Source organism: Trachurus japonicus, chromosome 22 (assembly GCF_045865225.1).
Source record: "Trachurus japonicus isolate A0001 chromosome 22, Traja_1.0".
NCBI classification, from domain to species: domain Eukaryota; kingdom Metazoa; phylum Chordata; class Actinopteri; order Carangiformes; family Carangidae; genus Trachurus; species Trachurus japonicus.
In genome coordinates, this window is record NC_140928.1 from 22,809,369 (window position 1) to 22,832,022 (window position 22,654).

Below are 22,654 nucleotides of genomic sequence, written 5' to 3' on the forward strand. Positions count from 1 at the left end.
GGCAGCAAATAAACAAAAACATGTCTTGGAGTTGCTTTTCCTTTCCTCTCCATCCTACTCATTTTGAAGCAGCTGCGCAAAGAATGTCAAAAATTCAGAGTGTCCTCTTTTTATATACCTTTCTGTTAAGTATTTCTTTTTTGCTTCAGGTTCAGATATAGACCAATGTCTGATGACACATCTGAGGTACTCTGAAACGACCTGGAGAAAAAGGGAGAGCAAGAGAAGTAAAAAAAAAAAGGAAAAAAAAGAAAAAGAGGAAGCAAATGGGCGTGTATGTGTTTCCCTCTGTTGCATGTGTGCCTCGTCGTGTGTTTCATGCGTGTGCGCGACTGGTTTTTTTTCTGTGCGCCGGTGTGTGTTTGTTTGCTAACACATACCATCTGAAGATGGTGCAGATGTCCATGCTGTGGCTGTGGTCTCGCACACTGTTCAACATGCCTCAAAAAGAAGGGATTTTCCCTCTTTGTTTCAAATTTCACAGGCCGTCCAAACGGGCACAGACATGCTTCCAAAATAAATAAATAAATGGATGTATCAGTGGCCAACATCTGCAGATTATGATTAGCATTTGGAAATTGCGTCCTTGAATGAGATTTGGATGTCGACTGTCAGTCTTCTTTTATGAGTGCGACTCCTATTCTGGGGAACTAGAGGGTACCGCTTTGTCCCTAAATTGGCTACAATTTGGAGAGAGAAAGAAATCCTCTTCTCTCTCTTCCCCTCTGCCCGTTATGATGTGCCGTCTGAACAAGAAAGAGACACTATTAATTGTGCTGAATATGAATAGCTGTATTTGGTTAACCAGTTTCAAAGGAAATTGGCCCAAAGGAACTTCTTTTCCTCTTCTTCCCCCTACTGCCTGTCCCTGCTTTTTCTTCTCCCTTTATCAAGATTTTTTCTTCCCTCTCTAATTTTACACTGAGAGAGCTGGCTGCTTTAGTGAGGCTGCATTATCTTATGTATTCAGCTTTCAGCTCCTCTCCCTCTCCCGATGAGGCGAAGCTTAATTGGGCTCTGGCTTTAAAGTCTGTAGAGCTCTCCACTTGCTCATAGAAACACATTCAGGGGCTGCTCATTCACTTCGAGTATGTGTTAGATGTACAAATATTATTTACTTTTATACTCCAAATCAAAAGGCACACACTTCCTGCCTCTCTACACACAGTCCGTGCAGGAGAATTCACAGTTCAATTCACTTCAGGGTGTTTTCCTTTTTTCCTCCTTCGTCAACTGCATTACAAGAATGTGCAGCTGCTTCACAACAAAAGTATTATTTAAAAGGGCTGTTTTATTACAATGTAGTGGTATTGTTGATAAGAAAATATTAAAAACCCTTTTAAAGGATAGTAATTATTACACTGCCTTGCTGGAGGCGCAGAAACTAGAGAAGGGAAATAAACTATTTTTACTTCTACTCAGCTGATTTATTGCAATTGCTAGTACAGTAATAGTGAATATTTTAATGACACCTTTGTAAACCATAATTCAGTGCGTGTATTTTTTTTTTCATTTAAATTTCAAATAACATACTATTTTACTGTAAAAGCAAAAGAATCCTTAAAACAACTGACAAATATTAGAGTGAAATCCAATCAATAGCAGAGCATGGTCTTTTATTCTCTATTTTCACACACACACATGCGCACACAATAATAAAAATAGACACAGATGGCAGAAGTGGAAAATTAAGGTTTCACCTCTTGGAGATCAGGCAAAGGGAACAGCTTTCTACACACACTCCTCTGCAACATTCCTCACAACTAAACAATCTGAGCAATTAGCTGCACCATTAGAGCCTGGAGAAGGGAAAAGGAGCTGTTAAGAGAAAGACGCTGGAGAGACGAGGAGAGAGAGAGAGAGAGAGAGAGAGAGAGGGCGAGAGACACAGAGAGGAACTTGGTGGCTCTTGTTCTCCGGCTCAGCCACTGTGCTGTTATGTGGAGTGTCTCGGCGCTGCGCGGTGACAATGCCGAGGCCATTTCAGGCGGGAGCTGATGAACTGCAGATGAACAATTTTGCACTTCCCTTAGACCTGAGCTTACTAACAAACTCCTCCTCATTAGTTTTTGTCACTTGCTTGGGTGCCAGGCACAGGAATAAATGAGACCACTATCAGCTGCTGCCTTGATAAGCTGCCTTATCTCATTAGGTTCCACATCAAAGTTAATCAGAGATGGGAATAGTAATTGGCCGACTAGACAATGCCACAGATCATGGGGCTTTTGTAGTGTATGTCATCTCCAAAACATCAGCAGGCTGGGGCTGCAAGATAGGGTGCATCTGTTGGAGAGAGAAGGAAAGAGGAGAGTGTGCAGGGGAGGGGGGTGGATGGGTGGGTGGGAGTGAGAGCTGGGAGTGAGTGTGCATGATGAAGAGCAGGGGGTGAGAGAGACCCAGAGAGAGAGAGAGAGAGAGGGAGAAAGAGAGGGGATGAGAGGGGAAAGGAGTAATGGCAGAGGCATAACAAGCAAGCTGCTCAGAATTAATGAGCTTACTCAATAAGAAAAGAATAACCAATCAGTGTGTGTTGGGCAAATATAATTTGGGAATAATTGCTTGATTGCTTTTCCATAGTAGGCTGATTTGACCACACACAAGAACTGAGAATTAAGATGTCAAGACAAGAATTAATTTGGCAAGCGAGGGCACACAAATGTTCCTCTCGCTCCCCACTCAGGCGGCTTGGGAGGCACCAGAGCCGTGAGTTGGAGCGCACTAATGATGAAAACACAGTGGTAGATTGCGTATTCATTTCCCTGTCTCTATTTTACATAAAGAGAGCCATGGCTAATGCCACAGATGTTGGGATATCATACAAAAAAAAAAACCTGTGCGTATGCTAACACATTTAATTGGCATTTTTGCATATTCCACTTCATTGTTGATAGCTAGTTGCAGCTGATTGTTCAGTTTGTGTCCTCATTGATTTCAGTGTGTGTGGTTTTTTTTTTTGGAGGGGTAACTGTCTGGGGATAGTAATTGGTGCGTTTTGACGCTTCCCATCCCCAAACAGTGCTCATTTCTGAAGTCTTCTCTCCTCTCTCGATTGCCAATTCGTGAAGGCTTAGAGTGTGCCTTTCATTACTTGCTACCTGCTTTGAGAAATCAGTCTCGACCTCACTCACACACACTTGTGTGAGAAGCAATGAGGAAATGTTTTTGTCCTCTAACAAAGTGCCGGTGGTCAGAGTAACACATTAGAGAATCACCGGCAGGAACACAGTGAGGAGAAGAGCAAAACAACACCCACCCTAGGACTCTAATGGCCAGCTGCACCCTGCTAATGATACACATACATACACATACACATATGTGCACACATACACATACACACACACACAACCCTGATGCTCCATTTCCATTACAGGGCACTGTATATGGTCACCGATGTACACATGGCAGGAGCTTATTAATAGTAATCATGGGGCAAGATGCAGGATAGAATCCAACATTAGTGCTACATTTGGAATGGATTCAGCCAACCCCCATTCAATTTAGATTTGAATAAGAAATATATCCCAACCTGACCACATGCATATGAATCACCACATATATTTGCTCCCACATGTGTCTGGTACTTAGTTCCAATTAGGCTGAAAACACTGCTGCTGTGACGGAGGCTGCTCACACCGTCTCAGTTATCACTTCTCTGCAGGTTCCACGGCTAAGGCTATTCATTTTCAAATGTGTGTGTGTGTGTGTCAGCGTGTCAGGGGTGTGTGTATGTCCGTGCGCATGTGTGCATTGACATTATTTGAGCAGTGAGGTAAGTAAAGGGAATAAATAAGCAGGCGGAGGTCCTGTCATGATGATGTTATTGCCGCCCTGGGTTTGCCTGCAGCATTATGAGGACAGGCACACTGCCATATCCCTCACTGTCACATGCGCGCACACACACACACACAAACACACACACACACACCCTTGCTGCGTGCTAGGGATCTAGGGCACATCCTCTAGGTAAATTTGCTTTGATCCGCATTGCACCTAATTGAGTCACAGGCAATGTCTCTATTCCCACATCAAGGAATTTGAAAATGTTAGATTATTTCGCTTGGGGATTAAACCTAATTTTCGTGTGTTACGCATTAACCTATTAGGCTGGTTCATCTGCATTGCTAATGCCCTGGTGCAGACAGCTGTCACTGCCCTGGAAAAAAAAAAAAAAACATGATCATGCAATCCTTGAATGAGTGATCCCTGCACCGATTAGTGGCAGTGAACTTCGCTGAGCCCAAGTGATAAGGCTGCAAAATTCCCAAGTTGCCAATAGCTCCGAAAATTATCAGACTGTAGGCAAAGGAGAAATTGTGCCTTCCGGCTCAGGGGCTTCAATCCAGGGTTTGCCCAGATTGACATTATTTAAAGCTATGGAAATGGGCTCTGGCTATCTGGAGGATTGCTAAAATAAGAAATTTTCCAACAACATTTATGAATACGCTGACAGGAGAGGATAGGGGCAGTATATATATAAATAAATACGCGCACACACACACATATATATATATAAATACTATGTGCATTCTCGAAAAAGCAATTTTAGGGTAATTTCATGATTTTATGATCTAATCTAGGTAAATAAATAAACAGATATGTGTGGAGGGAAAACCCATACGGCTGTAATATTCTTAAAGGACCTCAGCAATCTTTACTGAGAAGCTACTTTAACAGGAATCACTGTGTACTCTATGTGCAGACCAAGTGCATTGTTTTCTAACCTGATGCAGCAGAAATGGAAACAAAATCCCTTCAATCGCCTCCTGTTGTTTAGCCAGGAACATATTGGCAATGCAACATTTGTGAAATGTCCTCACTGTGGGCCCACATGGAGATTGTATTATATTTGTCGGTCACTAAAAAATGAATCCATGTTCTCACTAGATTCAGCTTTTGTTCGTGTTTTGTAACGTCAACCGCAGCGATGCCTCCACAGTGGACACACGAACACACACTGGTGGCACATGAGCTCTCTTTAGCATGCACAAGCACAAGGGAAAGTGTGTGCACACTGATCGACAAAAGCATTTGCATGTGATATAAGACGGTGTGTGCGTGTGTCCGTGTGCGGGGAGAGACGACGCAACTATTTATCTGCCGTCGAGTGTGTATGTGTCTGTGAATGGATGAGTGCGTTATCGTCACCTATGAAAATGTGGCGTGGTGAACGTGGGGTGTAGCTCGGCCCCTGAGTGCCTATTCAGATGAACACAAACATCAATTGCTGGCCGGCCCCTCTTGTTTTCCAGCCTTGGAGGGTGACGCTGTAGTAGTCACGCACATGCTCCACCCAGGATGCATCTGTGCTGCTTTAATGACAAGCAGAATATTAATCCTATTTATTGTGTTTTATTTTTTTAATTATCTGTTTTCACTTTGGTTTAAACACTATGCAAATGAGGTATATGCATGTGTGTGTACGCGTGAGTCTCAGGGCTGTGTGAATGCGGTACTGGACACTTCAGCCTGCCTAATGGATACAACTTCATTCGATATGGTCATTATCATGGATGTTCAAGAGCGAAGTGACCTCACATTATCACAATAGATCCCCTGCTATTCTCATCCACTGTCTAATTATGTATGGGTGCTGGGCACAGTGCAGTATACCCACAATATCCACCTTGCCAAGGCTGAATTGATTTTTATCATAGGTGGCCGAGATGGTTTTTGTCTGCTTAGTTAAAATCTGTGACTTTGGATAAAACATCACATATTTCAGGGCACGATAAAAGCTAAAATGCATTTAGTGATTCCGAGCTGAAAAGTAGGGGGTGAGCTTAAAATGGAGATTCTTGCCAGTATAAAAGCTAGCGCTAACTTTAGACATTGCCTATTGGTAACCCAGCGGCTGCAGCCTGAATGTAGGGAGTTGCGGAGCACAAAGGCTAATCACTGTCAGGGTGGAAGCGGAGAATCCCTTGGCCCACCCTATTTGACTTAACTGCTCCGTTTGTGCTCCTACTGATCCTGTGGTCTTTGTGTACATTGTAATGAGTGCTGACATAATCCTGCGGATTTTCCTGGAGGCCAAACCTTTGCCACCCCCATCAGGCCCGGGGTCTCTCCTGCGATCAGGAGGGCTGCCAGAGGGGGGAAAGACAGAACCACAATGCCCCCCGACCCCCATGAGATACTTACATTTAGGGATGGTTTGAAGCTCTCTGTGATTGAGCTAGTAACCCATTTTAATCCTATTAACACTCGCCAACAAAAGCTAAATCTGCTGCAGGACAGGCAGGGCTGGGGTAGGGAGGCTGGGCTGAGGATAGAAACTGGGGGGCTGGGACCAGAGGGAGATATATTGTGGAAGTGTAAAAAAAAAAAAATTGTGTGGCAAAGGGAATAAAAAAAAAGATGCTGAATTGAAAAGCTTGCCCTTAAGGGTACTTCTACTTTAGAAAAAGAGATGAGGAAGCAGGAAACAAAGGACAACAAGAAGAACACAGGGAAAAGACAGAGAAATCATGAACAAAAAGCTCCTTTGTGCCAAGTCATCCTCAAAGAGGTGGACCACCAATGGCTACTGTCAAATATACACAAGGTTAACTCATTCAGCAAACATCCATCTTGCAGCTTGAAGGACGTGTTATTGGCAGAACGGGGTAATAAATGTACAGCAAAGTGCGGCACAGGAAGTGAGTCCGGTGCCTTGTGGGTGCTGGTACCTCGAGGTCGAGGAACAAAAACCGGGGAGACTCTCAATGCACTTTTGTTTTGGGCGCATCATGGGCCAGAGGGGCCAAGTATGCTGGTGGTCCTTGCCCTAGCCCCATCAGAGAGGGAAGGGTTTTACACATCTAGTGTGGCAGCTTAAAACCCCCCATTGTAGGAAACAAGAGGGGAGTGACAGGGCCCATACAGACAGAAAGTGTTCTTTAGCCAAACAGGGCAGGATATGACTCTTAAAGGGGCAAGGGAGTGAATGAACAATAACGTGCGTGAAGAATGAAACCTTGTGTAAGGAACACTGATACTGCAATTCCTCACTAGGTGTCTTCAGTCATCCCTCAGCGCTGCTGTGCGCTCCGTGCCTGCACATATTCCCCTGCTCTTGCCCTCCTTCTCCGCTCCACTCCCCGGCTCCTTCTCCCACTTCCGAGTCTCTCTCATCACCGCATCAATTTGTCATAATAGCGGGCCTGGTCTTGGCAGCAAAAGCTACATATATGATTATAATTGTCAGTGTGGGATCTAAGTGATGAGCTTGGATATGTCATTACAGCTGTGCAGGGGTAGTCTTTGACATGGGTCATTAGACACAGGAGCCTTTATACCGGAGATGCGACAGGCCATGAACCAAAAGTCCGAGGGGAATAGCAGCCACCCCTGTCCATGGCTCCAACATCATTATTTAGACACAACAACGTCTAAAAACCCTGCATCTTCGGCCCCTTTCCCCGTGGAGTATCTCCAGTGAGGTCTGGGAAGTGTGCATAATCAGTGAAGTGAGACCCGGGATTGGCTGACTGCGAGAGACACAACAGTCAGCTCCTGTGAACCTCCTGTGAGGTCTGCCCTTCTCTCTTCCCAGGGTGAGGTCCTTTAAGTATCCTGAGATCCTTCTCTGAGACGGGCCACGCTCGCCGTAGCCTTGTATACATTTATGTATGGGTCTGACCTTTCCTATAATGAGTTCACATCATAACCATTGACCTAAAACAAATTCACAAATGTTCTCCACTGCTGTGGTGTGGTCAAAAAAAAAAAAAAAAGAAAGTGTGAGAAATAAATCAGGAGAGAGAGCATGAAAAATCACATCAGTGAGTGTAACAAACATTATTCTGATGTAAAGTCTCATTTTACAGGCGTGTTAGCTGAGGGCCAATTAGATAACAGCCCATCTCTGCTCCGTGATGACGACATGTCAGAGTGATAAAGACCCTGCTTCTCACTTGTAATGTTTACTGTGGAGAAAATAAACAGAGGAATAAAGGCAAGTGGTTTTTGGAAATGTCTTAACTTTTTCTATTTCTGAAGTTTTGTATTATTTTAATATTTGTATTAGTTTTGAAAATCAGAAATATCAAAAATAAAACATTTAAATAAAAAAAAAAAACACTCTTCAATAGAAAAGGTAAAATTATGAATTAGGTCAAAAGGTCATGTTTTGAACAGTAATACACTAAACACTATAAATGTATTGTTTTAATTTTCTATGTATGTGTTTTCAAATATATATCTTTTCCATAACTGGAAAAGACAAAATGTCATTTACAATTTCAGGTGGCAACTTTTTTCTCTTTTTTTTTTTCAATTATTCAAGTCAAATTATCACCTTGTGAGTAGACAGGTTAGATATCAATTTAAATCAACCTTTATAAATGTATATTGAAACAAATCTTGTCTGTGAGGAGAACAATGTGGAACATTTGAATCACTTTTAGGAAAAAAAAACACAAATACTAAACATTACACTATTTATATACATTCAGAATTGTCTATTCTTATCTCCAATATCCAATCTTAAAAGTTTGAGATTTCTAATATAAAGATACCCACATGGCCCACTGTGTTACATCTTGTGTGACATACGAGCAGTGTGATATCAGATTCTAATATCTGAAAATGATTCCAGTATGTGTGTGTGTGTTTGAGAAAGAGGGAGAGGGTGAGGAAGAGAAAGAGAGAGAGAGAGAGAGAGAGAGGGAGGGAGGGAGAGTGAGAAAGAGAGAGAATAAATAGCTTCTGTGGGACAGAGTGAATGTGGGCCTCAGAGAGAATACCTTGACAACCCAGTGTGTGCCCTGTTCACAATAGAAGGGACCACCCCACCAGTTAAGATTGCAAATTCAACCAGGGGAAGTGGGCTTGGAGGAATTGCTTGGCTATATTGGATATGACCTCCTGGCTACAGGTATATGATAAGCACTTATCTGTTTGCACTAACCGGAGCAACATGCATTCAGAGGCTTCCTTCCCTCCTGCTGGAGTATTTCTTTCCATGTACTGTATGTATCAACCGATGGCTCGCACACACACACACACACACACATACGCACACATATGTATACGCACTGGCAAACACAAACAAATGCAGCACAAATGTTTACATCCCAGAAATAATATCTCCATACAATGGAAAGAAAGGCAGCAGAATAAGTAGCTGCCCACCCTGCTCCTCACCCCGGCTCATCCTTCTCATAATTAGCTCTCTTGTGCCGTTGTGCGCCGCACACAGCCGCCACAAAACAAGTGCTTCATGGGAGGAGGTATTTATCAACATTTCCATTTACTGTGTACAAAAAGGACATAAGCAGCACATTCTCCTCAGTTCATGGACAAACTCTTTTAATTCAGCGAGGAAGCGAGCGGGTTTTCAGCACACGCGGCTAGACAAGCGTATCACAAATAGTGCCAGGCAGGCAGATAGGGGCTCATAACAAGAGATCATCAGTAATTTTCAAAAGTACTGAGTTCCGCCACGAACGGCGTTCAGCGGGTCAGAAAGTGTACTTGACAGGAAATATGCATACTGAGTGGATCCTACTCCCCTGCTTTTCATTTGCATTGTGTATTGATTTTTTTGGTCCCATTTAATACAATATTATGTGTGGGTCTACGGCAGCTTTTAGGTGTCTCTGGAGTGGACCGGTTCCATTGGAGGCTTAATGATAATTGCAGCTGGTAGAGGCAAGCTCAGGCAGATTTCATTGCAGGGCCATCAGGGCCCTCTCGCCCACCTCTACTTCCATTCCCATACCCCCTCCTTATGTTCCACACACACACACACGCACGCACACACACTAGAAACGCTGGAGAAAGAAGGAATGCATCAAGAGAGCAAAAGCAATCACCAGCCCCCTTTGACTATTTCTCATCATACATGTCTATGATGACATTTTACCCTTTAGGTTGCTTCTTCTTTTTCCTGCCAGTAACCTTTCCTACAGGATACACAGGGTGTCTACAATGCATACAAATATATTAGCAGAAAACGGTCATCTGCTGCAATGCAAATCACCCTCCTCCTCCTCCTCCTCCTCCTCCTCCCAGGAGACTCTGATTAATGCCATTATTGTAATACAATTGCTCACAACGTGGCTTCCTTTGAGAAAAATAAAGTCAAATATGTAACTCCCTAATAACATGATACTTATCACGGGGGCTGGCTTATAAAACTGTTAAACCGTGACACCAAAATACACAAATCATATTAAGGTCCCGGTCACGCTCCCCCGGCTCCCTCTTACACACACCCACACTGAGGTTAGAGATTATTAAGCTGTCACAGACAGTGGGAGTGATAAGCGGCTATTTGGTCTACAAATTAGGCATAATTAAGGAGACATGTTGCCAAACAGAGCCGCAGATATCTTCATCTGGCCCAAATATGACAGCAGCCCCAATCCCATGCCTGGATTTACAGAGACAAATGGAACAGGGGGTTGAACTCAGGTGTTGGGGAGCAGATAGTAATGCCTGTGTGCTTTAAGTCTTTCAGTCGCTATGTGTCTCGCTGGCTTAAAGGCAGCCGACCAGAGCTGTATATCCAGGGGAGGAGGCCGGTGGCGTCCATGACGGCCGTCTTTTTTTAAGGGCTTAATGCTCATCCCTTGTTTATATCTACAGCCACCCACAGACATGCACAAACATTCATGAGATAAAGAGGAAGCGCTGTGCAATATTTATTAGGCTCGACAAACACTTCTGGGCTTTAGTGTGCTGGGAACGGGGGCTCTCTCCGGGGGCCGGCGTTGGCACAGGCTGCCCAGGCAGGAGAGGCAGATGTCGAGAATTGCCAAGAGGATCTGCCTGCCTGCCTGCCTGCCTGCCACCCTCAAGACTGCTGCTCCACTTCTCCACACAACTTTAAAATACACTTGATGTGTTCCGTGTGCATGTGTGCGCTCGCATCTCCACGCGCGCCCAATAAATCCCCTCCCTCCTCCTCCTCCTCGCTCCTCTTCATTTCCACAAGTTACCGCCTCTCTAATTTTTATTTTCTCTGTGACCGCTCTTATAACTTAAAAATGCAAATGTGTGGATTGTTGTGATCAGTGATGAGGACCTCTTTGTATTGTGTGTTAACCTCCATTAGGCAGGATTACAGGGACAGAGGCACATTGGCATTTGGTCAGTGTCACAGTGACAGCACTTGCTGCTGGAATGCCCGGCTGTCACAGTCGGCTTTATCATTGGGCTTTCTCTCCTCCGAGTGTGGACTAATAAGCCTAGAAATTACAATTGCCTCCCTGCTGAATCCCTGATAGGCGGAAATAATGATATCAGTGCCCTGCTAATCTTCTTGGCTTGCCGCTTGGCATCAGCCTATTGAGGCACCTGTCATACTTACGTCTGATGAGATGAATTTAATCTCTCTGTCCGTAATGACAATAGGGGCCATTTTAATGTTATGGATGATATTTGACAAGGTTCTGTCTTGGTCTTCTTTTTCTCTTCCCCCCCCTCAACCCTTCTGTTTTTCTGGTACGTAGCTTATTTGAGACATTCTGTCAAGGTATCAGGACACTTGGACATTAGCTAAAGCAGACACAGATAGTAAGTCTTTCTTAATTTCCTCATTTCATAAAGAAAAGAAACAAGTTGCAACAGCCGTGCAGTTTCTGAATTTAAATGGATACAACCTCAAATGTTGCTCAGAGTAATAGGATGTTAAAAATACTAACAGAGCTAAGCAGATGCGACCAGACTTCTGTTGAGGAAATACTTTAATATCTCGGCTGTTGGCTATTACCCACTGCTATGGGGTTTTCTTGGTGCTCCACAACGTCCTTCAACTCATTATAATCCAAAAATACATTTGAAAATGTTCAGCATTCTTGCAATAGCAATGCATTTCATTACGAGGGATGTATATCATCATAAAAGCAATGTGTGCTTCCTCTAGCTGTCATTAATTTTCTCTGGGGAAAAGAAATAAGTCATAGGGATGGGGGGTGGAGGGGTGTGTGTGTGTGTTTTTTTTTTTTGGGGGGGGGGCTTTAAGGAACAGATTAATTTACATCAAAATGCTATTCTTTGATACCAGAGGCAACCAAGAGCACCTTTCCAAGAGCACTCCAGTCTATTCTCTGCCTGCTCTCCACAACCCAAACCAGGTAGCCATTGTTATAACGCATCAAGGTCACGAGACAGCCTCAGTGACCTGTTTGGTCCAACTAAACCGTAACAATGAGAATTTAGCTGAATGTTTTAGAGAGTGGAGATATGTCGAACTCCATGAGAAGTGAAGATGCTGTGCAACACATTCTCTCTCCAGCAGAATACACTACTTAACAGAAGGGAATTTTTGCATTGACCTCAGCCATGACTCAAGTGAAAGAAGAAGGGCTAAAATAATAAGCATTGCCCCAAAGGAAAGCTTGAAGACAAGCAAGAAGGAGGATAGTTATAGCGTTACTGAATAAATTCCTTATTTTTTACACTTGAATAGAATGTTACTTTCCCTCAGCGAGACAGTGCTGGATAATCAGCGTTCCCACTCTTTTCTTGAAATCGATTTCCAGGATTTTTCCAGGACATTTTCAGCTGCTACAGACAGACATTATTTTTTAGTAGGTACGCCATACACTAATTCATCCCCCGTCCCATTCATGCTTTGGAAAAGGGTTCTTTTCAACAATGGTACCTTATTTTGTAAATTTAATCAGTCTGTTTCAATGTTTATTCCTCTCCCAGTCTGATTTAAAGGTGTGCAGTCCAGTGCTCTAACTTATGAAATAACCTCTATGACAAATGTATCACAGAACAACGCAAACATGTTGTTTTTGTTTTTAAACCACGCCCACAGCTCTCTACTGCTCCTCTATCTGTCACTCAGAAGAGGAGACTGCAACTGTGGGAGAGAAAACCTTCATGCTCGGGGTCAAATATTGGCAACATTATCAACTCAAAGTCTCTAGTTTTCTCACTAGACACTTCTTTGGAAAAAAAATCCTTAGCGGGGTCTGAAAAAGTCAAATAGAGCTCTGGTAGCTGATAAATAAATAATTTTCCAGGACAATTCAAGCAGGACATTTGACTTTTTTTCTCATTTTCCACGTGTTCTCCATGGCTGGAAAATTAATCAACCATTTTCCAGGTTTTCCAGGTTTTCCAGGACTCGTGGGAACCCTGATAATGGAGTATGTCACAGGATATCAGGTCAAATCCATGACATGCTGCTGTGGTACTGCGGGAAAATAAAAGTGGTTCTGCTGATTTGAGTTTCAGACTGAAGAACGCTGCCATGACAAAGCTGAACATCCCCACAGTTCATCTGTGTTCAACAAACACAGCTAATGGCAAATGTTTGGCACAGCCCCCCCTCCGACCCCCTCCACCACCACCACAACCACAACCATCACTGACTCACACAAAAACACACACACACTCCAGGCTGCGGGAGGATCGATTGTTGTCATAGAAACTCTGTCATTAGATAAATGACTGCTTCCCCGAGCTGTCAGATTAACTTTGACAGAACAATCAACACTATGTTATTTATGCCTGGCTGACAAAGAATCGTTTTGGCTTGGCGAGAACTGAACAATCCCACTGTGTCCCTAGTTGTCCTATTCAGGAAAGTACGCCATGACAAGGGTTGAGTTATGGAACATTGGACTTCCTTTTACTGTCTGTTTATAGGCCAACATTTGAATCGCTCTCCTATGTAATGGAAATTAGGCCTTAGTTATTCATTGGCAACTTGTTGAAATGGACTTCCTGTCAAGCTGTGAGCCCTAACTGTAGTTTTAGACTGGTTAAATTAAAATAAAGTAAAAAAAAAAAAAAAAAAAGCTCTTACATGCCATCGTGTATACAAAAGAGAGACAACACCCACTATGCTGTTCTTGTGTTTCGGGGGCCAATTACTCCAGCAGGAATAAAGCAACAGATGTACAGTTATGTTAATATACAAGACATATACAGAAGATGTTTGATGTGAAGAACAGTGGAGGAACAATAACCATCGTTATGATTTGATGTCCTTGGCATCAACTGCAAGTACATCGTGCAGAAAGTACACGGTTGACATTTGTTGCAGCTAGTTACTGTATATGATAATACCTTCAGGCTGAGTCTTTCATGTGTTAACTGTGATTAAAAATTACAAACGATGCAGAGTTTACACCAATAACCATGGCCAAATGTTTAGTAACTTTAAACCACCGCCGGTGTGCATAAATCCTAGTGTGCGTGGGAACAGAATATCACCACACCGTCTGCTTTGTTTCCATCCTCAGTGTATTTCCAAACTGATTGCCTCTCCGCTTTATGCTCTAATTTGAAATCTGTTTGGCTTTCCTGGAGGAGAGTATTGTTCTTTCCTGCACTGTGCTGTTAATGAGTATGGTTAAGAACATCATTATTTTTTAAGTATCATTTGGGTGTTCACAGTGGGTGATCTCGACAATAATCTGTTTTCTTGTTTCATATCCAGAGTGACAGCAGTGGGTGCCTCTTTAATACCCAGAAAATCATTAGCACGGAGAATCTTTGGTACGCTGGAGAGAGAGAGGGGGAGAGGGAGAGAGAGAGAGAGAGAGAGAGAGAGAGAGAGAGAGAGAGAGAGAGAGAAATTGTAATGAAGACGTATTAACTACGGGTAATTTGGTTGTTCTTCAGCTCGAGTTTCCCTTCGCTCTGCTAGTTGGTTTTATTTGCATTGATGTCTCCTCAGAAGTAGTTTGCTTCTTGAACAAAGGGGCTGGCGTATGTTAAGTGCTTTTGAAATCACAAGCGTTCCAGCCATGAGGGCTGGGCCTGATGAAAGGGTGTGAAATACAATGTGGAAATCGATTTCACTATCTTTTCATTTGGCCTTGCCAAAGCACAGTTTTATGTCAAAGCAGCAGACATGGGGGCTGCTGTGTGCATGTGCGTACATTTAACACACTTCACGCAATGAAGGACTAAGAACAGGGAGCCCCGGCTTTAAGCCTCATAAATTCATGCAAATTCCAGCTATGCTATGGACAGAATACATTAAAGCTGTTTAGTCTAGATATGAGGGCTTAACAATTATGAAAAACTAAAGAGAGAATGGAGGCATGAAAGGATGCTACTGCACCATCAGCCTAAAGGGCCCATGGCTAACACTAAGCCACTTGTAAGATACAAAGGTCAAATACTTGATTTTCATTTCCTCAACAACAGACACAATCGTGTTACAGTTGCACTAATGTGAATGCTGTCATTCAAAAAGAACGATGAATGGAAAAAGGGGCAAGTTCCAGGAAGTCAGGGGGTCCTCGGATCGTGTATGCACATCATTATGCTCATTGCAATTTGTCAGCGCTGAGCCGAGCTCGCATCATCAATTTCTTTCCATCTCCAGAAAAACTGCTTTTTGTTTTTCCAAATAGCTATGTTGTTGCCATGACTCGGGTCATCCATCCATCTGACTATCCATCTATCCCTAGCGTATGTGTCTACTGAATGTAAATGACAGCTCAGTGTCTATACTGTCACAAAAGGGCCACAGAACGTGGGGGCGATGGAACAACAGTGTGAGAGCTGCTCTGTGGAGCGCTGGCAGTACCATCTGTGGGGATGGGTAAACAGGAAACGCACACAATGAAATTATAAGGCTTTCTCTCTCCTCGCTTTTGTGATTAATGGCAGTGATATCCGTCAAGCCGTTTCACCATATTTAACACTGCTACAGCAGTTTGCAGCTGTTGTATTTTTTTTTTTCCCCAAGCACACACACACACACACACACACACAAAGAGCACAAGACAGAGAGAGCATCTCAATCAAAATAGAGAATAATCGCTCCTGACCGTTCTTTCAGCACATTAACTCAGAGCATAATGCATAAAAACAAGCAAGTGCACCCAATCAAGGCCATTTGACACAAAACCAACCAAGTCCGGGCAGATACTAACATTGCATTGCTCGACGCTTCGCCCTGTGAGACAAGGCCTCTTATTGGTTGGGTGGGATCAGTGAAACTCCAGGTCAGGCATTGAGCTAGGGGAGTCAATTAAAGGAGCTCCATCTTAATAGGGCTGTGATGTGGAGCCATAACAGCGTTATCTTGGCTCTCGCTCGAGGTGGCCAGATCTCTTTTGTGACATGAGCCAAGTAAATAAATAGCCAAATGAGGGCACACAAAAGCGCCGGCAATATCCCAGGGCACCTATTATGCAAGGGGCAGGGGAAAATTATGCCCACAACAAATTACTAATGATGAGCCAGTGATGTCTTGTTAAGCGACATTGTTTTCCCTCAGATCCCTTTGTGTCTGTGCCTTGTTCTACATTTAACGAGACACACACACACAAAAAAAAAACGCAGCGAAGCGGCTCTGCGATATTTTCCCTTTCTTCTCTCTCCCTCTTCTCTCTTTCCTCCATTCGCCTTTCCTTTTTCCTCCTCCTCTCCGTCTCTCCTTTGCAGTTAACTTGTGTCTGTGCCTCTGTTTTTCCATCCCCTCACATCCGCTGCCACTCAGAGGGCCTGATTTGGCGCATGAGAACATGCTAGAGTGGGGCTGCTCAGCAGGGAAGGGCCTTTTGATGCAGACCCCCCTGGGATCCATCCACTGAACCAGCAGTACGTATCACAGATGTGACAGCTTTCATCTAACAGTTAACTTTTCCTAATTAAAGTCCCAAGTCTAATTACACACCAGCCTATCTGATATTTCTGAGATGGTCGTAGCAGTTCTGGGGGCAGAGCCCATCAAAGATCCAAGCATTGGTGATTGGGAGGGTGGGTGTGTTTTTTGGAAGGAAATGGAGCCTTGCCTGTGCCCTGTGTGGGCTGTGGGCTCACCTGGGTGTGGGGTGGGGGGGCTGTGAATGCCAAATGGCAAGGCCTCATCTCATTTGCAAAGACGCTGCCCCTGAATGTAGATGTGCAATTATGAATCAGGGAGAGAAAAAAATGGTTAAAAGAAAAAAACATTCCATAATTAGCAAGGCAACTCCAAGCACAAGCAATGGAAATTAGTCCTGGTGTAATAAATTAGCCTGTGCATATATTACATGAGATGAACACCCTTGGGGCCCTGTATTAGCAGTTTTGGCTGTACACTCCTGTGTATTTAAATAAAGCAGTCAGTCCTTCATCGCAGGCCCAGTAACAGACATTTCTCCTCAAAACATCAGATTTTTACAACTCATCCTCACAGTGTCAGCTGGGTGTGGTCTCTTTGTCTCTATGATACCACATGGGCTAATGCATCCTGCAGCCTCAATTCTCTGCACAGACTGCCAGCCTTCATGGGTTCGTAATCATTGGATATTTTGTGTTCTATTTTACATTGATTAGAGTTACCCATTTCTCCCCAGCTATTTTCTCTAGCTCTGATAAACAAATGTGAAATTAGAACCAGTTGAGATGAGCTGGGAGGAAATTTGCATCAAAATAATACAGTGTGCAGCTAACAAACCAAAATCAGATAGCAGCAACAAAAGCTGGCAAATTGCAAATTAAAAGGCATGATGTAAATGGTATTTTGTCATTAAGCTTCAGCAGCCATTTTGAGGGGTGGGGGGAGGTTGGAGGTGGTGATTTTGGGGAGGGAGGGTGGGTGGTGGTGGTGGTGGTGGGGACTCATGCCGCCGGTTGTGATGAGTCTTATCCAGAGCGATTATTCATACTTGTCCTTCTGCTTGAATTAAAGCAAGAGTGCTGGAGCCAGTTAAAGCCAAATACTTGAATGGCTAGTGAACTCTCACCTTCACGCGCATCCATTTAGCTCACAAATGAAAGCCAAGTACAGTCAGTGGAAAGCCATAATGGGTCTTTCTTCTTGCAGAGTGTGGCCATTACATACTAATTTCTTCTGGAGGCTCTTCAGGAATTTAAACACTTGGCTGGAGCCGCTGAGTCTTGTGCTGAGACGAGCGGGCCCAACAATGCCAACACACAAGGTGTTTGTGCTGGTCACACTCGTGTCGACTGACCACAATGGTGCTAAATTGGAGGGCTACAGCATGTTGTTGGATTTGGATAAGGGCCTGTATCTTTTATGCTGTGGAATCTTTTTCTTTTATAATTTTGATTACTTTTTTAAAATATATTTTGTTTTGAATCTGTGCACATGTAGATTTTGGACTCTCATACACTTGTTATACAATATATTGAGAAAAAGTAATTTCAAAGTAATCACACAATTGCACTCAGCCTTTAGTATAAACATAAGTATGTGTCCTATTTCCTTACACACATTTTGGTGTGGAGATTATCTAAGATGAAGCACACTGTACTTTCATGAACTTATGTGAATATATTTTTCAGTGTGAATGACTTCATTCAAATAGCAGCACAAATGCTGGATGGCATTGATAAAACAACATCATATTCTCTATTCAGAAACTCAGCTCCCCAACATTTGCTCCAATGTCACACAGCTCCAATGTAAAAAAAGTGACCACACAGCCTATATTGTTTATTTCATAAAGCAAGTTGTCCTTGGTGAGTTGCTGTGGACCTACCCATCCATTACCATTATCAACCAGCCCACATTGTTGATGAATGGTATTTTTGCGCCAGATTACCCACCGCACATCAGTAGCACCCAGGAGGCAGTGATTTAATTATGCAATTAGTGTGGTGGATGATTAAATGGCTTAATTAATAGAGGCAGATTGGGAATTTGGCTAGAGTTGACAATATTTAGCTAGCTTACTAGTTTTTGTGGATCTTTCAATAATTGGTCTTTAGCTCTTTTGTTCAGTATAATGCATTGTTATGATGAGTGTGATGATGGCAAGACAGCCACTGAAAAGACTTCAACACACAACAGTTGCATTCATTTGGCTATTATGAATTTCAAGTGACGTTCTTTTCAACATGGCTTTCCACTATAATGGCTAATATTTCTGGTAGCGACTTGTTAACTAGCTAATGACTCCACTTAGTTAATCAATAAATATGAATATCTATCATTGCGGCAAATGTCACCAGCATCGCCTCACATGCAGGCTCAGCTGTTCCTCGGGAAGAGTAGGATTTCACACTTCATGCCTGCTTTGGAGTCATTAGATTTCTGTGTTCATAGCTATCCTCCTGTGGTTTGAGACTGGATCTTCAGACTGGATTTTCCTCAGGTCTGGGCTTTTGTTGTATTTACTGGATTAGTTCAGCTCTGAGCTCTCTAACACAGCGTAGTGTACACTTGTCCATTTGATTGACGTCCTGCGGGGACCGAGCGAGCAAGTTATTTACCGCTCGTTTGTTTGCTCTTGCACGGAGAAGATGCGCCCAGATACCAGATTGTGAGGTGAAGTCAATGGTGAGTTACATGGACGTTTGTCAATCACAAATAGTTTTGGCAAAGGCACGGCCATCAGAGCATGTCGTCTCCGGAGTTGCGCGGTGCTTGCTGTGAGTGCATATTGTTTGCAGCACTTGACACCAGAGCATGAGTCTGAGAGAAGCAGCTCACTGGCCCTCAGAAGCATGACGTTTGTCTTGCGCGTGGAGTAAGACGACCTGTCGACTAGGATGCTACTCAACATAATTGCCACCAGTGCATAGCAATTTCTGTTATTTCTTCTTTGACATTGTGGCAAGAATTTCACTAGAGACACAATTTCTTCTTACCCCTGTCTTGAGTGGTGCTTTATGTATTCAAACAATCTCAACAGAAACATTGTGTTGGACAAGAAGAGTTGCCTTTTTAATAGTTTAACCCGTGTTGCACTGTAAAAGCTGTGTGCAGTTTGAACTTTTAGCTTTGCTGGGTACTTCCTTTTCATCGGTCAATTTAGCAAATGGGACTTTCTATTAATTTTACCACAGTATATGGTGTTGTGCCCTGTCACTCAAATTGTCAATACAGTGGCACGTTTGTCAGATATTTCTGTCTTGTTCAGAGCATGAATACAATACAGTAGATATAATTACACTATTTTAATCACACATACTCAGCAGTCATAATCAAATGGACAAATTACTAAGTGTGCAATTTTCCATTTGTCTGTACAGAATTGCACTAATAGAGGCTTTAAAGCTGGATATAATTATTTGCTTTTCATTTTGCATGGTTACATTATCCCTCTCTATTTTGAGCCTTCTCTCAGTTGAATGGGGTTCTACCCATCCACATTCAATTAAATACAGCAGCTCACGTAATAAATATCTAGTTCTTTACTGATGCTCACTCAGGTCATATTGTGGTCACTGCTGTAAATTTAAAAGTCACTGTCTGTTAATTAAAGCCATGGGTGGCAGTATTTGTTGTATAAAGATTTTGATTGAGAATTGAAATAGAATTGCCCCCAATCCATTTTTTAAAATAGTGTTTCTGTCTTTCAGACATATTATTATCATTTAATTCAAACGTGCAATCTTGTGAAACCTGTATTTATGTGTCCATATATAGACCTATACTGTATATACAGACCTGAGGAAAATCCGGTCTGAAGATCCAGTCTCATATAGCTCAAGATCGATGTCAATAAAAAGATAAATTGATTATTATTATTAAATACAATTAAATAGGATTATTTCGAATGGTTCTTGTTTCTTCTGGTATACAAGGTGATGTTGTGTTTGGATCAGAGACGGTATGGAAACTGAGAGCTGAACTGGCAGCAGACTCCTCATGTCGCCACCACTGTCAGCAGCCTGTCTGTCAGTCTGCCATTCTGTGATTGAGACATCAACCTAATCCATGTTTACACTGTCCTGCACGTGTCACGCCTAGCCGTTAACCACACAGAATTAGGCCGTGTTTGACACCTCCTGCAACCCGCCACTTGAACCCACCATCGACTTCAGGCTCAAAAAGCAGCTCCAGTGCTTGGTAAGCAGCTCCTGCATTGTCAAGGGCCGAGAAAACCAAAATAAAGCAGGAGCAAGGGGGGGGTTGTGGATGATGGGGGGGGGGCTGGGGTACGATGGATGGCTATGGGTAAGTGCCACTCCTTGAATATCCTCTCCGGCTCCCTTCCCACTCTGCCTCTCTCTTCCTCTGTCCTTCATTCTCCTCATGTCTCTCCTCCTTCCATCTCTCTCCCTCATTCTCTCTATCGTCCTCTGCTTCCCTCTCTCTGTTGCTTACTCAGAGAAGCTGCCAGTGTTTGCTTCTCCTTATCCAGGTTTCTAATCCGCCGCCAGTGAAAGAGCCCACTAAATAGGTGCCGTCGAAAAGGGGGGAGAGGGACAGGCAGAACCATTAGAGGAGAGTTTATCAGAGTCGCTCAATCTGTTATCACTCCTGTCCCTCTGTCCCTCCCGCCAGCCACCACCTCCCTCCCTTGTCACAGAGCTACTGATTATAGCCCCTTACCAATCCACACACACACCACACCACACACATACACACACAGACCACCTCTGAGTATTTTTGCGCATGTCTGTTCCACAGCTTTGTTGGTGTGCCTTGCCATAAGTGAGCATGTATGTCATTGTGGACTAACTGCCCACCAATTTCTTCACCACCTGAAAATGGCTGTGGCCAAGAATAAATAAAAGCCCCCCTCTTTTCATCAAGGGCGTACTCTCGGTTAACTTCCTGTACCTGTTCACAAAGGGCCCGAGAAATAACATCAAATGTGGAGTATTTCACTAGGAACCGGAGAGGAGACACTGAGTGTCCCTGAGGGCACTTTGAGGTGTGAAGCGGGTGCTCTAAAATATGCCAGCGCCGTTTTGTTGGCACGGGTGCCACTGGGACCGAGAGGGGAGAGCTAGAGTTTACCTAAAGGATAAATGTTAGAGGATCAGCTAAATTAGATCCTGCCTGTATTAAGACATCAACTGCTGCTGAAGTGTGTATAGCGTATGTGTGTGCTCCGTATGTGTGTGTGTGTGTGTGGACCCCTGCTCTCAGCTAGACTGCAGTCCAGGCTAAAATGGAGCTCAACATTGAAGTGGGAGAATAAGCTGTTTCCTAGAGTTCTGTCTAGTGCAGAACAAACCGGTGAAGAGGGATGCTCCTCCTCTCTTATGTCACACTGCGCTGCTCGTTGTCTGTGGCCAAATGAACTGCTGCTTCTAAGAAGAGATAATAACCGTTTTAATGACAGATTTTTTTTTCTACATGAAATCTTCAGTCCATTGACAGTGTAGAAAGAGCCTGCTCGTCATAAATACATTTACACGAGAATTCCGGTCATTTTCTAAGTAATGCTCTACAGCTCTATAGGTCCCCGAGTGCGACCATAAAATGACCATCCAAAATGATTTTGGATGGGAAAAAAGCATCAATATGAATATAACTGCTTTTTCCCATCCAAAATCTTTTTTTCCTCCTAAATCCATGTTTTCCTCGCATTTTTGTCTCTGCTGATGGAAACAGTCCCAAGCTCGACAGTCAAACAGTAAGGTCTACCCCGGAAGCTAAAGTAAACAGAGGTACGTGATAAAAACACACAGTTAGCACTGCTCTCTCATATTAAAGCAGAAGTAAGCGGAATGTTTGTGTTAATATAAGTCTTAAATAGTTATATCTTCCGACAGCAATCACTTATATAGTGTTGGTCTGGAACACGGGTCTGTCAGTCACTCTGCTCTGCTGTAAGCCGAGGAGAAAACTTTCCTTGTATCCTACAACCTTTATCCAATGAGGAGAGAGAACGGCATAAAGGGGCAGTCCTCTCTGTGTGTGCAGCCAAGGGATGCGCGTGAATGTGGTAACGTAGGGATGAGGACCAATAGATCCATGACGAGGGCGGGGACTGCTAACTCCGTCGGCTGACAAGAAGTTAGCCAAAACGACCGGATCGCTTACTTCTGCTTTAACGGA

The 22,654-nt window shown here is 43.4% G+C and overlaps 1 long non-coding RNA gene across 1 annotated transcript in view; it reads right to left on the reverse strand.

Annotated features, from left to right (window-relative positions):
- The window catches only part of LOC146964062 (uncharacterized), a 38,885-nt gene that overhangs the window by 296 nt on the left and 15,935 nt on the right, over positions 1–22,654 (reverse strand). The window contains exon 3 of the long non-coding RNA XR_015034692.1: positions 119–201. This is a non-coding gene — a long non-coding RNA (uncharacterized LOC146964062). The remainder of the gene's footprint in view (positions 1–118; positions 202–22,654) is intronic.